The sequence below is a fragment of the Puma concolor genome, chromosome D4 (genome assembly GCF_028749965.1).
Source record: "Puma concolor isolate L17-30 chromosome D4, mPumCon1.1.hap2, whole genome shotgun sequence".
Taxonomy (NCBI): domain Eukaryota; kingdom Metazoa; phylum Chordata; class Mammalia; order Carnivora; family Felidae; genus Puma; species Puma concolor.
Window position 1 is genome coordinate 11,428,672 of NC_141679.1, and position 16,949 is coordinate 11,445,620.

Consider the following 16,949-nt stretch of genomic DNA (forward strand, 5'->3'; position numbering starts at 1 on the left):
CGGCCCTGCAGAGAGGTACAGGGCAGCCCGTCCGGCTGGAGCAGCGTGGCAGAGAAAGAATGCTGTGATCAGCGTGATGCTTTCTGCCACTGTCCTGTCTTTGACTAAAGGGGACGTGTCTGGGTGAAACTGGCCTCGGTTCTTACCTGCACTTGGCCTGTCTCCCCTCCCTGCCCTGCTCCCTGGATCAGCGGGGGCACCTGTAACACACCAATGTGACCTGCTTTGTCCTATTCTTTTGTTTTTCATTGTGGCGAAAGTAGGTTTACCTATTTATTAAAAACTTAACCCCTTTAATTTTTTTTTTTCAACGTTTATTTATTTTTGGGACAGAGAGAGACAGAGCATGAACGGGGGAGGGGCAGAGAGAGAGGGAGACACAGAATCGGAAACAGGCTCCAGGCTCTGAGCCATCAGCCCAGAGCCTGACGCGGGGCTCGAACTCACGGACCGCGAGATCGTGACCTGGCTGAAGTCGGACGCTTAACCGACTGCGCCACCCAGGCACCCCAAAACTTAACCCCTTTAAATGTACAGTTCGGCAGTGCGAAGTCCATCCGTGGGGCTGTATAACCACTCTCCAGGACTCTTTTCATTTTCCAAACTTGAACCTCTGTGCCCATTCAGTAACACTCCATGCTCCCCGCCCCAGCCCCTGGAACCATCCTTCACTTTCTATCTGTATGACGTTGACTGCGCTCCATACCTCATAAAAGTGGAATTATGCAATATTCATCTTTTATGACAAATTGTTATTTCCCTTAGCATGATGTCCTTAGGGTTCAGCCATATTGGAATGGGAATGGGAATCTCCTTCCTTTTTTAAGGCTGAATAATATTCCGCCGTGGGTACATGGCAGATTTGTTTCTCCATTTATCCACTGATGGACATTTACGTTGCTTCCACCTTATATTGTCAACACTGCTGCTGTGAAGGTGGGCACACAAATATCCCTCTGAGACCCAGTTTTCAGTTCTATGGAGTATATATACCTAGAAGCAGAATTGCTGGGTCATACGGTAATTCTATTTTTTTTCCAGGTATGTTGAGATACAGCTGACGTATAATGTCATGTAAGTTTAAGATATAAAACGTATTGATTTGATACGCATACATACGGCAAAATGATTCCTAGTGTTAGCTCACACCTGCACCGCATCACATAATTACCACTTCTTTTCTGAGATGACAACATTTAAGATCTACTCTCTTAGCAATTTTCAAATATAAAATACAGCATCATCAACAGTAATCACTGTGCTGTATATTAGCTCTCCAGAACTTACTCATCGTATAACCGCAAGTTTGTTCCCTTTGACCGACATCTTCCCATCCCCCCACCCCTTAGCCCCTGACAACTATCATTCTAGTCTGCGTTTCTAGGAGTTCAGCTTCTTCAGATTCAAATATAAGTGACACCACTTATTTATCTCTCTTCATTTAACTTTTTTCACTTAGCATAATGCCCTCAAGGCCCATCCGTGTTGTTGCAAAAGGCAGGCTGTCCTTCTTTCCCATGGTGGACTAAACTTCCATTGTGTGTGTATGTGTGTGTGTCACATCTTCTTTATCCATTCATCTCTTGACGGGCACTTAGGTTCTTTCCATATCTTGGCTGCAAGAAACGCGAGAGTGCAGTTACCTCTTCCAGGTCCTGATTTCATTTCCGCTGGATAAATACCCAGAATTGGAACCGCTGGATCATATGGCATTTCTATTTTTAATTTTTGGGGGGGACCTCCGTACTGTTTTCCGTGGTGGTGGCACCCACTGACATTCCCACCAATGGTGCACGAGCTTTCAACTTCTCCACATCCTTGTCAACGCTTAGTAGCCATCCTAATGGTGTAAGGTGCTATCTCATCATGGTTTACCATGCTGGGGAGAGCTGGGGGAATCCATGGTGAACTTAGAAGATATTAGAGATCACATTCTTTGACCACATTTCTAGTAGAACATCGAGTATCCGGACCATTCTACAATACTGCCAGATACCCCAACTGTGGTGATCCGGATTGAGTTCGCACAAAATGTCCGCTTGTCAAGTGGGACTGTAAGAATCCTAGATCTCACTTAACACCGCATTTTGTTCCCGACTCAAAGGCTACAGGCAAGAAAAAGGCACAAACAGAACATTCTTTTCCCGCTGGGTCCTCAAACCACCAGCTGCCAAACGATGTCCCTCCTCCCGCATTAAGACACATTTTGGTGTCTGAGCAGCTGATGAGTTTTAAGCCGTGTGGACGACTGCTCTCAAAGAAGGCTGCATCTGTTTGGAGCCTCGTGGCTTTTTAATTCATTAACTATGCAGGTAGGAAATGTTTACCTGAATACCCCATTCTCTAGGAAGCCACACCCCTTAATCCAAAAAGTACACGTTTATTTACAATACCCAATCCAAACAGAGCAGGGGATTCCCGTTGAAAACATTTTTTACATAGTCCTTCCCCATATCTTTCTCCTCCTAAATATCACTGCCGGGATTATAGGGAGGTCTGGCCGAGGCGTCTCAGGGAAGGAGTGAATTACAGGCCTGTGCTAACCCTTTTTCTCCCATTTCATCCCCAGGACTCAGATATGACCTTGCCCGCTGACCTCCCTCCTAGTCACTTCCATGCACGCCCAGGAACCTGCCCACGGGCTCTGGCTCCAGGACTCCATAGCTTATCCTTTCCCGAAGCGTTCATCCCATAGAGGTAAGATCACCCTGTCCTTAACACAGCTAGGCTTGTGCTTGCTACTCGGCATCTCAAAACGAAACCATATTTTGTTTAGATATATACATAAACGTGTGAAATCTGTAAAAAACAAAACAAAAACAAAAACCAGCAAGGGACTGATGAACCCAAAGTAAGGTAAATGTTTACTTCAAACGTGGGAGGGAGGGGTATGATTAGGGAAGGATGCACAGGAGGCATTTTTTTTTTTAAGTTTATTTATTTATATTGAGTGAGGGAGAGAGTGCGTACGGGAGGGGGCAGAGAGAGAGAGAATCCCAAGCAGGCTCCGCACCATCAGGGCCGTCGGCATGGAGCCTGACGCAGGGCTCGAACTCACAAACCGCGGGATCATGACCTGAGCTAAAATCAAGAGTCAGACCCTCAGCCGACTGAGACCCCCAGGTGCCCCTTTACAGAAGCCTTCTAAAAGAAGAAGATCTAATTCTTCTCCAGGATATTGTGGACCCGGAGCTTTACTGGTTTTCCAACTGTACAATTTTATGCTCTTCTCGATGCACGATACGTTTTACGATAAAAACGATTGAATTAATTATAATTTCCTGGCATCATTTCAGTAGTGAGAGGCGTGTCAGTGAATTCGTTTGGAAGCAAGCCCATCACTTTGACATGCGTGTTCTGTGAGATGTTCCCCAAAGTCACCATAGGATGGAGGGGGTAGTGAAGGAAAAAAACCCTAACCCAGGAAAAGGCAAGGCCCCTGACAGTCTGCCCTACCTGCCACCATAGCTGTGCTTCAGAGGACAAGCCACTTACTCTCTCTGGTCATCAGTTGCTCATCTGCAAAATGGGATACTAATAGCAGGATAGTAGGGAATATGGCTCAGCTGCTGCCTTCATGGAACTTAGCAATCGTTGGGACAGAGAGACAAGTACATGTAGGTTCTACGGGTACTAGAATGGGACAAGCAAGAGGTACAGTGGGAGCAGAGAGAAGGGATCTCTACACTTTGAAATTAAGGCGGTGCCACATATGAAATATGTGCTATATGATTTTTAAGGGAAGTTCTATACTTTAGGGTTTAAATAGGAGGCTGCAGAAATTGTAACTTGCAAAATACGGCTAAAGGATCACTCTTGCTTCCTACCCCCACACGTCCTGCATACCCACCTCGATGACATTACTTTTCACTCTTCAGTGCATCGATTCTGTGTTTGTCTCTCCCACTGGATCATGGCCTCCCCGAGGGCAGGGGTTTGTGTTACTTATCTTTGTATCAGAGATGCTTGGCATAGACATTGCTGTTTCCCAAGGACTGCGAATCAAGTGTCGCCCTTTTATCATGGCCTCTCCCTACCTCCGGTCCCTCTCTGTCTCTCTAGTCTCTTCTCACACCGCCGTCCCCTGCTCAGTACACTCCAGACACTCTGGCCCTCCTTCTGTCCCTTGATCATGCCGAGCTCATTTTCACCCAGGGCCTTTGCACTTGCTGGGGACTCCTCCTGGAGTGCTCTTGCCTCATCTCGTTCAGCTCAGCTTACATGTTGTCTCCTAGCACCTTCTTTCCTGTCTTCCCACCTGTCCCCTCAGCCCTATTATCTCAATTTATTTTCTCCAAAGTATTTGTACTACCTGTAATTAGATGATGTATTTACGTTTTATTTGTGGTCTCTCTCCTCCATCAGAGGAGTGGAAGGACCTCCAGCGTCTGTCCTGTCGTTTCTGCCATATCTCCGTTAGCTAAGCTATTGTCTAGCATACGGTAGGTACTCAATAAATTTTTTGAATAAGCAAACTCATGGACAGGTATTCTATAACTATTTCTGTAACTGAGATGAAATAATGTCTTCCCGAAGAATTTTGCAATGAAGAAAATGGACTCAAGATTAGTATGCTAATATAGTGCCTGACACATAGGAAGCACTCAATAAATATTTATCCAGTGAATGAATATACAGAATACATAAATAGCTCTTGCAAACCAATTTAAAAAACCCAAAGCCAATATATAAATTAGCAAAGGAAGACCTTTTAGAACTAATGGGTTTAGCAAGGTTGCAGGATTCAAGGTCAATATACAAAAATCAATTGTATTTTGGGGCACCTGGGTGGCTCAGAAGGTTAAGTGTCTGACTCTTGATCTCAGCTCAGGTGTTGATCTCAGGGTCATGAGTTGAAGCCCTGCATTGGGCCCCATGCCGGGCATGAAGCCTACTTAAAAAGAGAAAAACAAAACATAGAGCTGAATTGACTGAAAGACACGTATCCTGTTCATTGTTAAATGTCTGTCCTCCCTAAATTGATCTATCCGTTCAACATAATCCTTATCAAAATCTCAGCAGGATATTCTTATAGGTGTCAACAAGCTGATTCTAAAAATGACGTGAGAAGGCAAAGGAATTAGGATAGTCAGTACATTTCTGAAAAAGAGGAACGAACGGGAGGAGGCAGGCCACCTGATTTCAAGAGTTGCTATAAAAAGCCAGTAATCAAGACAGTGTGGAATTGGCAAAAGGATGGACCTATAGATGAATGAAACAGAACACAGAGCCCAGAACCTGACGCGTACATTATTGATCAACTGATATTTTTTACAGAGATGCAAAGGCAACAGAGAAAGATAGCCTTTTCAACAAAAATAGTACTTGAATAGGACATCCATGTGCGAAAAGAATGAACCTTGACCCGTGTCGTGCACGGTATGAAAAAATTACTTAAAAATACATCAGAGAGGAGTGCCCGACTGGCTCGTTCAGGAGAGCGTGTGACGTTTGATCTCGGGGTTGTGAGTTCGAGTCCCATGTTGGGGGTAGGGATTACGTAAATAAGAAAAGTTTTTTTAACCTAAAAAAATAAAACATAAAAATACATCATAGACCTAAAATGTAAACCTGAAAATACAAAACTTTTGGAAGATAACATGCAAAAAAAAAATTCTTGTGACTTGGGGTTCTGGGAAGATTTCTTAGCTATGTTACCAGAAATATGATCCACAAAAGAACAAGCTGATGAATTTGAACATCATCAAAATTAAGAACTTCTGCTCTGCAAAAGACACCTCAGGGAATGAAAAGACAAGCTAAAGACTGGGAGAAAACTTTTGCAAATCACGTATCCACCACAGGACTTAGATCCGTGATCTGTAAAGAGTTCACAAAAGTCAAGAATAAGAGAACAAGCCCCATTTTTAGAATAGCCAAAAGATTTGGATAGACACTTGATCCAAGAGGATATATGTATGGTGACAGGTGGTAACCACATGTAACATGATGAGCCTTTTGTAATGGATAGAATTGTCACATCACTATGTGTGCACCTAAAACGAATGTAACATTGTATGTCAACTCTCCTTCAATTAAAAATGTTTTTTTTTATTGGAAAAGTAATAGTTGCTATTAAAAAAAAGAGGACATATGGATGGAAAGCAGTCACATGAAGAGATGCCTCTCACCATTAGGTGTTATGAAAATGTAAATTGAAACTACGATGAAATGCAGTTTTACATACGCCATTTTGGAAATATACGTCTGATAGCTCCCAACGGTGTGGAAGTTGGGGAGAAACCAAAAGTCTTGGGCCCTGTTAGTAGGTGTGTCAATTAGAATGATCTCTTTAGCTTGAAGTTTGGCACCATTAGGTGGAGGATTCGTATACCCCAGGACCCATCAATTCCACTCCTAGACAGATTGAGAAAAACACGTGAAGTTGTGCACAAGAAAGGTGCACAGGAACGTTCGGGACAGCATTGTGTAGTAACGGGGGAAAACGTAGAAGATATGAAACAGGAGAGTGTATAAATTGTGGTTTGCCCGTACAACAGTGTATCATTTTGCGGGAGTTACCAAACCATAGCTCTTGGGTCCAATCCAGCCCGATGCCTGTATGTGTAAATAAACCTTTATTGAAACTCAGCCACCCCATTCCTTGATGTGTTGTCTCTGGCTGCTTTCATATTACAGTGGCATTGGGAAGTGCTTGCAACAGAGACTGTATGGCCCACAAAGCCTACAATATTGACTGTTTGGTTTTTATAAGGAGTTTGTGGGTGCTTGCTATACAGCGATGCAAAGAGATGAATCGGAGATGCATATACCGTATCAGTCAGGGTTCACCCAGAGAAACAGAACCAGTGGGAACCAGAGGGAGACATACAGTAAGAGGTCTATTGCCAGAAATTGGCTCATACAACCGTGGACCTGGCCAGACAAGTCTGAAATCCACAGCACACGTCATCGGGAAAGACAGACTGGAACAGCCGCGTGCGAGCTCAAGCTGCTGTCCACAGATGGAATTTCTTCCTCTTCAGAGAAGCCTCGGCTCTCCTCTTAATGTCCTTCAACCAATGGATCGCATCGGGTCCACCCAAATTATCTAGGAAAATCTCCTTGACTTGAAGACAGCTGATTGTGGACTTTAAAGCACATCTATAAGATACCTGCCTAGTAACACGTAGGTGAGTGTTTCATGGAGTAAGTGGGGAGTGTAGCCAAGTTGACACATAAAAGCAACCATCGTGTGTGTCAACAAAGAAAATCTTGTAAATAGAATGCTGAGCACCGGCAACACAAAGTTGCCCCATGATATGTGAGGTATGGGAAACCTTTACATAAAAGCTTAAAACAAGCAAACAAGAGAACAAAGGTGATGGATACATGGGTCTATCAAACCATGTGAAGCAATGATAAACAGCTACTTTTGATCCCGACTGCCACCGGTGGGAAAGGAAAGGGATGGAAGTAAGGGTGGGTGTATGGAACCTGAGATTTTTATATATTCATTTATTTTTAAAGTTTACTTATTTTTGAGAGAGAGAGAGAGAGCATGAGCAGGGGAGGGGCAGAGAGAGGGGGAGTCACTGAATCTGAAGCAGGCTCCAGGCTCCGAGCTGTCAGCACAGAGCCTGAGGCGGGGCTCAAACTCACGAACCATGAGATCATGACCTGAGCCAAAGTAGGATGCTTAACCGACTGAACCACCCAGGCGCCCCTATCCGTGATATTTTTTTTAAAGGTATAACACTCCAAAGCAAGTAAGGCTTTTAAAAAATCTTGCTAAGTTTGGTCTTGCTATTGCAATTGTTTATTGTATCATTGTTTTTTTAAAGTTCTTTTTAATGTTTATTTATTTTTGAGAGAGAGACAGAGCACAAGTGGGGGAGGGGTAGAGAGAGAGGGAGACAGAATCCGAAGCAGGCTCCAGGCTCTGAGCTGTCAGCACAGCTGACAGGGGGACTTGAACCCACGAATTGCGAGATCATGCACTGAGCCGAAGTCAGACGCTTAACCAACTGAGCCACCCAGCGCCCAAATTGTATTATTGTTAATACCTGTGTGTGTGTTTGCAATCTTCCACAATACTTTTTTTGAAATCATAATGATTGCCCTTCTTCAGACAAGCCTGAAAAGCATGTTCACACTGGATAGTCAAGTTTGAATTAGAACCCCACTGGATAGGATCAGAGAATAGAAGCTTCTATTTTTCCCCTAAATGCCAGATACACCTTGGGTGGCTGCTTTGGGGATTTTTTTTTTCATAGATCAGTGTCTCAGGGAATGAGCCTCACCTCTTGGGAGCTAAGTCCGGAAAATCATGGTGTTCATGGTACTCTAAGCCTGTGCCCAGCGGAGAGCACAGAGCAGGGTGTGAGTCATTCTTACTGGAGCACTGACCTTGGCTGACCTCCACAGTGTCAAGGTCTATAGCCAAACAGAACTCCTCACTTAAGGAACTAGAGATAAAGAGGCGGGTGGCCAGTCACATGGCACACGGCCCCTGTTGGAATGAGACTTGTCACACCCCCCAGGGGGCTTTCAGCAGGACCTGCCCATGCATTCACAAGCTAAGGCACACGGTGCTGAGACACACGGTGCTGAGACACCCGGTGCTGAGGGTTCTTCCTGAACAACGTCAGATGACTTCTGATTTCCTAAGTGGTGTTAATGTTTTTTTATGCTTATTTATTTTTGAGAGAGAGAGAGAGAGAGAGCACGAGCAGGGGAGGGACAGAGAAAGAGGGAGACACAAATCTGAAGCAGGCTCCAGGCTCTGAGCTGTCAGCATAGAACCTGACGCGGGGCTCAAACTCACAAACTGCGAAATTCTTAAGCGGTTTAATACACAGACCCAGAGAATACAACCTGCCACATGCCTGCAGCAGTGGACCGACTGACGTTTCATACGGCATACCAACATAAGTCTTTTTGTGAAAATTAACTCTGTTTTTACCGTGAAAAAGAATTCGTGTCTTTGCAGAAATTCAGCATATCTGAAAAAGCAAGAGAGGAGAAAATATTAGTCTCCCAAGAATATCCTGATACTATGGTGGCGGTAGTCTTTGTTTTTCTTCGCCATATGTATGTATATTTTCCTGCACTGAAGTCATCCTTTCCATAATGATTATTGATCAGCTACTGCGTGCCACGCTTTCTTCTGGGCACTAGAGATATATAAATGAACCAAACAATCAGAGGGTCCTTGCTCTTAAGGAGCTAAGAGTGAGGAGGGCCAACCATAGACGAGTAAATGCGTTAAGACACAAGAGAAATGTGGATAATATGTGGTGTAATGAAAAAAATAACGCCGGATGACACTGCAGACTTATAATGTGCTGTTCTAAGCCCTTCACTTCATCCGTATTATTACATCCAGTAAAACTTGTGCATCTGCGCGCGCTTTAGAGGGAAGGTGGTTACCGTAAATCTTGGAGTACAATGGTCAGAGAAATGCTCTTGGAGGAGATGACTGAGGAGTGGAGGTGCACCTGAACACAATCTTACAGCCTGGGGGTTAGGAGCCTTCTAGCAGAGGGCGCGAGAAGTTCAAGTTCCCTGAAGAGAAAATAGATCAGCGTGTTGGTGAAACATAAAGCAAAAGACAAGTATGGCTGGAATTTGGAGACGAGAGGGACAGAGTTGTCAGCAGTGACACCACGGATGCGTATTTTGTGATCAGGCCGTGGAGGGCCCTGAAGTCCACAGGAAAGGCGTTCCAGTTTTATTCTATGATACTGGAAAGTCTTTGGAAGATTTTAAGCAGCAGAGTGATAAAATGCGCTATCTATCGCCTTAAAGATCACGGGGCACAGCGTTTGGCACATGGATTTGAAGGAGGCAAGAGCCAACACAAGGCGATCAGTTCAAAGGTCCCTGTGGTCGTCCAAGCAAGAGGCTGTGGCTCCTCGGTCAAGGGTTATGGCAGAACAGACGAACAGAAGACGAGCCAGTTAGGATTTTGTGAAGGTGACACCGTTTTTAAAGTTCTAGGTAGGCCATTTATTTTGCTGCACTTTATAAAATAAGGACTTGAAATTTCTTCTGAAACAGAAATTTCAATTACGGAATTACGGAAACCAAATTGGAGAACAAGCAGGGGAGCCTGCGAATGATACATCCCAGGAAGATGGCAGGGTGACCCCAGGACTGCCTTCCTTGGACGCTCCGAGGAAATTTTGAAAGCGGCAGAACGAGGCAAGTTTCTCCAGCTGTTCCCCCCACCCACCCCCCCCCCACACACCCATTTTACCCCCTATTTTCATGGTCTCATTTCGATATGAGTAAAGGACAGCTTTTGTTACAGCTGCTACTCATGCGACAGCGGAGACAATTAGCCAACACATCTCCTGTGCCTGACTTGCCAGCATCCTACAGACACAATCTGAAGGTCAGGGACCCTCTTTGCTACAACTTTGCCTGCCTTAAGTCCGTGGAAAGTTGAAGGCAGCTACAGGCAGGGCTTTACCAAAGGCTAGAGCACCTGCATTATTGGTTGTTAGAAAGAAGCCGCTCCTGCACCTTACTATCTACAGTAATGATGCCAGATTTTTTTTTTTCAAGCCTCCCTTGTAGAGAGATTGCCAATCTCAGAGTATCGTCTTGGTCCTTAAATTTTCTCTCTAATGACCACAGGATGGCTGCCTCTGTTTTCCAACTAGACTTGGCTACCATCTGGGTTTTTCTGATTGAATCCTCATGATGTAATTTAACCCAGCCCTCCATTCTCTATATTTCCTATAAAGTTGTAAACCCCAACACACGTAATCCTGACAACAACTGAGACAGGGCCATCAATGGGCCCGCTTTACGGAGGAATAAACTGAGGCACAGAAACGTTCCATTCCAGAGGTCATAAAGCCAGGGTTTGAATGCAAGCAGATGCTTTTAGCCTGCATACTGAACACAAAGAAATATATCAGAAAAACACGAAGGCAAGTCCCCATGGTCGAGCATTCTCCGCGAACAGATAACTGGCGGGTTTGTAAGCCTAGAAATCGATTAACTCAATTGGCAACAGTTACTGAGTCTCCGTAGTGCGTGCTGGGCTAAGCTGTGGGATACAAAGGTGGACCGGACCATGCTGAAGATGATGAGGGCTATCATGCGGAGAGCCTGCTGTGTACCAAGCCCCATGCTAGGTGCTGTGGAGACAGTGATGATGGTCACAAAGTGAATTTCCTGTTGGAGCTCATTCTTATGCAAGATATACGGTGTGTTAAATGTTGTAATGGGCATTGTTCAGAGCTGTGCAGTCCAATCCAGGGTCACGTGTGGCTACTTAATTACAATTCAATAAAAATTTAAAATTTAGTCCCTCAGGTGCACTGGCCACCTTTTTTTTTCCTAAACATTTTTATTTTCAAGGTGTTTGGAATCCATTGCCACATTTTTCCCCCAAAGAGTTTTGCCAATTCATACACACAAAAGCAATTCACTATAATAAGTGCCTGCCGCGAGCTGGTCCTTGGGAATAAAAGGCAGATCCTCGTGTAAATTCCAGTTTTTCCACATCCTCGCCAGCATTGGGCTTGAGTTTTCTTTTTTTTAAAAATTTTATTATTTTCTTAATATAATTTTTTGTCAAATTGGCTAACATACAGCATGTAAAGTGTGCTCTTGGTTTTTGGAGTCGATTCCCGTGGTTCATCGCTTCCGTACATCCAGTGCTCATCCCAACAAGTGCCCTCCTCAATGCCCATCACCCACTTTCCCCTCTCTCCCACCCCCCCATCCACTCTCAGTTTGTTCTCTGTATTTAAGAGTCTCCTATGGTTTGCCTCCCTCCGTCTCTGTAACATTTTTTGCCCCCCATCCCCTCCCCCATGGTTCTCTGTTATGTTTCTCAGGATCCACATATGGGTGAAAACATATGGTATCTGTCTTTCTCTGCCTGACTTATTTCACTTAGCATAATACCCTCCAGTTCCATCCACGTTGCTGCAAATGGCAGGATTTCATTCATTCTCATTGCCAAGTAGTATTCCATTGTGTATATAACCCACATCTTCTTTATCCATTCATCAGTTGATGGACGTTTAGGCTCTTTCCATAATTTGGCTGTTGTTGATAGCACTGCTATAAACATTGGGGTACATGTGCCCTTGTGTCCTTTGGATAAATTCCTAGTAGTGCTATTGCTCGGTCATAGGGTCGTTCTATCTTTAATGTTTTGAGGAGCCTCCACGCTGTTTTCCAGAGAGGCTGCGCCAGTTTGCGCTCCCAGCGCAAGAGGGTTCGCGCTTCTCCACATCCTCACCAGCATCTGTAGTTTCATTTTAGCCACTCTGACCCATGTGAGGTGGTATCTCACTGTGGCTTTGATTTGTATCTCCCTGCTGATGAGTGACGTCGAGCATTGTTTCGTGTGTCTGTTGGCCATCTGGATATCTTTGGAAAAGTGTCTACTCATGTCTTCTGCCCATTTCTTCAGTGGATTATTTGTTTCTCGGGTGTTGCGTTTGGCAAATTCTTTACAGATTTTGGATACTAACCCTTTATCTGGTATATCATTTGCAAACATCTCTTCCCATTCCATCGGTGCCTTTTCATTTTGTTGATTGTTTCCTTTGCTCTGCACGGCCCCCTTTGAAAGTGCTTTAGTTTTTTTAAGGGCATGTTACTTTTTCCTTTTAAAAACAAACAAGCAAACAAACAAGCCTGCTTTATTGAGGTGAATTTGTATGCCATTCAATTCACCCATTTCAAATGTATAATTTGATGGTTTTCATTATAATCACAGAGTTCTACATCCGTCATTGCCATCAATTTTAGAACATTTTCATCCTTCTCCCCGCAAATCTAGCATCCATTAGCATTCATTCCCCATTTCCCCACCAAGTCCACCGCTCCCCAGCCCCAGGCAACCACTAACCCACTTTCTGTCTGTGTAGATCTGCCCATTCTGAACATTTCCTAGAAATGCCATCAAACAATGGGGCCTTTTGTAACTGGCTGTTTTCAGTTAGCATAATGTGTTCAAGGTTCATCCATGCAGTAGCACGTATCGGTGCCTCATTCCTTCTCACTGTTGAATAATATTCCGTTATATGGATGTATTCCATTTTGTTCATCCATTCTTCAGTTGATGGAGATTTGGGGTGTTTTCACCTTTTGACTCTTGTGAATAATGCCATGTAAACTCTCGTGGGGACGTGTGTTTTCATTTCTCTTAGGTGTGCACCTGACAGTGAAATTGCTGGGTCATAGGGTAACTCTGTGTTTAATGTTTTGAGGAACTGTCAGACTCTTTTTTTTTTTTAATTTTTTTTTTTAACATTTATTTTTGAGACAGAGAGAGACAGAACATGAACAGGAGAGGGGCACAGAGAGAGGGAGACACAGAATCTGAAACAGGCTCCAGGCTCTGAGCTGTCAGCACAGAGCCCGACGCGGGGCTCGAACTCACGGACCGTGAGATCATGACCTGAGCCGAAGTCAGATGCCCAACCGACCGAGCCACCCAGGTGCCCCAGAGGAACTGTCAGACTCTTTTCCAAAGTGGTTGTACCTTTTTATATTCCCACCAGCAGGGTATATGGGCTCCGGTTTCTCCCTATCCTTATTAACACCTGTTATTATGTTTTCTGATTCTAGCCATCCAATAGGTGTGAAGCGATGCTCATGGTGGGTTTGATTGACATTTTCCTAGTGGCTAATAGCACTGAGTATTTGCTCACATGCTTATTAGCCATTTGTATACCTTCTTTGAAAACAAAGTGTCTATTCCCATCCTCTGCCCTGTGCATATGTTATTTTCAGCTAAAAATAGAGTATAAAATGTTGTAAAGCATAGTGAGCAAATACTAAATGCTGGGGATGGTCGTCTCTGGGGAAAGAAAATGGAGTCATTTCTTTTTTGCTTTTGTCAATTTTTACAACACACGTAAGCTTTTGTCATTGTCAGATATTAGATATTTTCCCCAATTCTTTGTCTTTTCTGATGTGAAAAAGTAGCACAAGATTGTTTTTGTTTGTTTTTTTTTTAAGTAGAGACAATATTAACCTGAAGGTAACAGTAGCTAACACTTCAGCAGATGTCCCTCCAGGACATTTTTCTAGACTTTCTGTACTTGTATGAGGCTTCAGAATACATGCAAGTTCACATGATGCCTTTTGTTCTAATCGTATCATAAACGAGCCCTTGCATATTAAGTAAACCTCTTGAACTGTGTCTTCTGAAAGTCTCTAGAAAAAAAAAAAGTCATGTTATATCTCTTGGTGTGCAGAATGGTCCTGAAAAAGGGCGTCTTTCCCACGGTCATGACTTTAAAATGAAGGGGAAAAAATGAAGGCGCACACGGACACGCTCTGTCCCCCAACCCTTGGCAACCGCAAGCGCAGTAGAGCTTGGGGAGCATGTAGCCGTCCTTTGCTCCAGTCGGACCCTCCCCCTGCTTCACGCAGGGAAGGACAGAGAGGAGCCTTACACAGTCCGAGCGAGCTGGGCGGCTGTCCAAAATTTTCTAACTCCCATCTCCATGGCGTGGCTGTGCTTTTTGACTTAAAGTGTTTGTAAATCCCCACCACACTCTAAACTCCCATATTTTTTCCTCAAGGATTATTTGTGCGAGGAAAAAACCACATTCCTCGTGCTTGCCCCATCCTCTTTCTCATGAAGTCACCTGGGCCATCCGGACAGGCTGACTGCAGACAGAGCTGTGCTTCTTCTTGCCTTTCTTTTCCCCCCTCCCAAAGGCTCCAGAGATTCCAGTGGCAGTGGCTTCAAAAGCTGATGGCACAGATTCCATTTTCTCCCACAATAACGGAATCGACAGCACTCTTGGCTAGAAGACACCTTGACACTTGCTTCAAGTGCTCGATTCTCGGTAACAATAAAAGCTGTGGACTCTTTACGTTCCCGTACGTGTCCACAAACATTTCCAAGACAGGGTTGCCGTCCCCCAACCCCCCACATCCTAGGCTGCTTCCAACCTAGACACTCAGGGAAAACACTAAGAAACAAGAATAGAAGAAATCTGATGGCTGAAGACCCTCCCCTCAGCTCGCAAGCAGAGCTGTGTGAGAATAAGTTTAACGTGAAATGATTTGTCTTTATTCGGCACATCGGGGAGAGACTATAGTGTTCTCTCCTTCCCAGGCACAGGGCTGAAACAGATTTTTCCGGGCGTCTTGCTGGTGGGTGTTATGAAGGCCCAAGTCTGACCAGCGGAACGTGGGCGGATGCGATGTTTATCCCTGACATCTTAAATCCTTTGCCCTCTCGTCTAATTCAGTGGGCATTTGGGAATCAACGGTTGACCATTATGGTGCCACAAGATGGGAAGACCCAGGGTCCCCGAATGACCGCGTGAAGCCAATTCTGCCACCAAACTGTGTTGAACAGAGACATGAACGAGCAACGAACCTTTACTGCATTAATCCACATTGGTTCTATCTTAAAGCAGTTGGCATAGCCTGCTTAATAGATTTCCTTTTTCTATCCCTCATCCCAGCAAAACGTTCTAGGTTGCCGGGACAGCTTGTGGACCGTGTGCTTAAAGAGATGTCAGGGTAAGCGTTCCATTTTGCTAGCCAAGCATTCAAACGTCACCAAGAGACGAGGCTAGCCGGTGAGGTTCTGCCGAAATGCTTCCAAGTCAGGGAAGCCCCTGCATTTTTTGAGAAATAAAAGGAAAAATGAAGGTTGTCCTCCTGGTGCGTTCACACTGTGAGGTGTCACAGAGACCTTGAGACGTCTTAATGTGGGCTTTGCCGGGTGACAAAAGTGAACACCCCCTTCTCTTCCACAAGTATTTATTGTGTGGTTAGCATCATGCCCCCCATCTCGCCTCAGAAAGCAAGTCTGAGAAATTCAAGAGTTGGCCCCGGACGCTGCCCCTCCATGCAGGGGGGACCTCAGATGGTGCATGACAAGTGAACTGCAGGAATGTGTCAGCTACGCCGATGTGGTATCTCGGGTGGACGGCTACTGCCTGTATTCAGGGAGCTTAAGTGTCTCTTGTATCCATTCCCTTCCCTTCCCGGGAGACTCCATTATTTCTTGGTACTCTTTCTAAATTTTTTTTTTTTTTTCAACGTTTATTTATTTTTGGGACAGAGAGAGACAGAGCATGAATGGGGGAGGGGCAGAGAGAGAGGGAGACACAGAATCGGAAACAGGCTCCAGGCTCTGAGCCATCAGCCCAGAGCCTGACGCGGGGCTCGAACTCCCGGACCACGAGATCATGACCTGGCTGAAGTCGGACGCTTAACCGACTGCGCCACCCAGGCGCCCCTCTTGGTACTCTTTCTAGACCTGTCACCCTTTCGTGGTGACCCATCATATAGGTTCGCTATTGATGAGAACTGTTTTCAGTGTTGCAAGGAGGTCAAAAACAAACAGTATTTCCCGGGTTAGAACAAGGAAGGCTTTGGCTTGAATGAACTTTTGCTTAGTCACGAAGAACCCAGGGCCCGGCTCTGCTCTGGGGATAAGATGGCAGCCTGGGTTTCACTCCTGGTTCCACAGTTGGATTTTGTGAGTTTTACAACACACTGTTTCTCGGGGCGTAAGAGTCGCGATGCAGTTTGAGGAGTTTTGAGTGACACGACTGATGTATTTCAGCCTCTTTTCCCTACTTCAAGCTCCCCCCCCCTTTTTTTAAAGTTTATTCATTTATTTTGAGAGAGACAGAGAGAGAGAGTGCAAGTGGGAGAGGAGCAGAGACAGAGGGGGACAGAGGATCGGAAGTGGGCTCTGTGCTGAGAGCAGACGGCCTGATGAGGGGCTCGAACTCACAAGCCCGAGATCCTGACCTGAGTCAAAGGCAGGTGCTTAACCGACTGAACCACGCTGGTGCCCCCCCCCCCCACTTCAAGCTTTTAAACCTCTCTTATTAAGCCTCTCCAACCCAAAGAATGTTTCTTACTCTCTTATGCAGACCTTGACCTTCGGCTTCCTGAGAAGCCACACTCAGACCTGATGTACCAAATGTGTGTATACATTTTGTGTGCCTTTACTTTCTGAACTGCTGCATGGTTTTCTGTGCTGCCGTCCC

At 44.9% G+C, this 16,949-nt stretch overlaps 1 long non-coding RNA gene across 1 annotated transcript in view; it reads left to right on the forward strand.

The window, feature by feature from the left end:
- The window catches only part of LOC112868677 (uncharacterized), a 134,222-nt gene extending 118,261 nt beyond the window's left edge, over window positions 1-15,961 (forward strand). Inside the window, exons 6-7 of the long non-coding RNA XR_015243442.1 lie at window positions 2,570-2,697; window positions 15,186-15,961. This is a non-coding gene — a long non-coding RNA (uncharacterized LOC112868677). The remainder of the gene's footprint in view (window positions 1-2,569; window positions 2,698-15,185) is intronic.
- The last annotated feature ends 988 nt before the right edge of the window (window positions 15,962-16,949 follow it).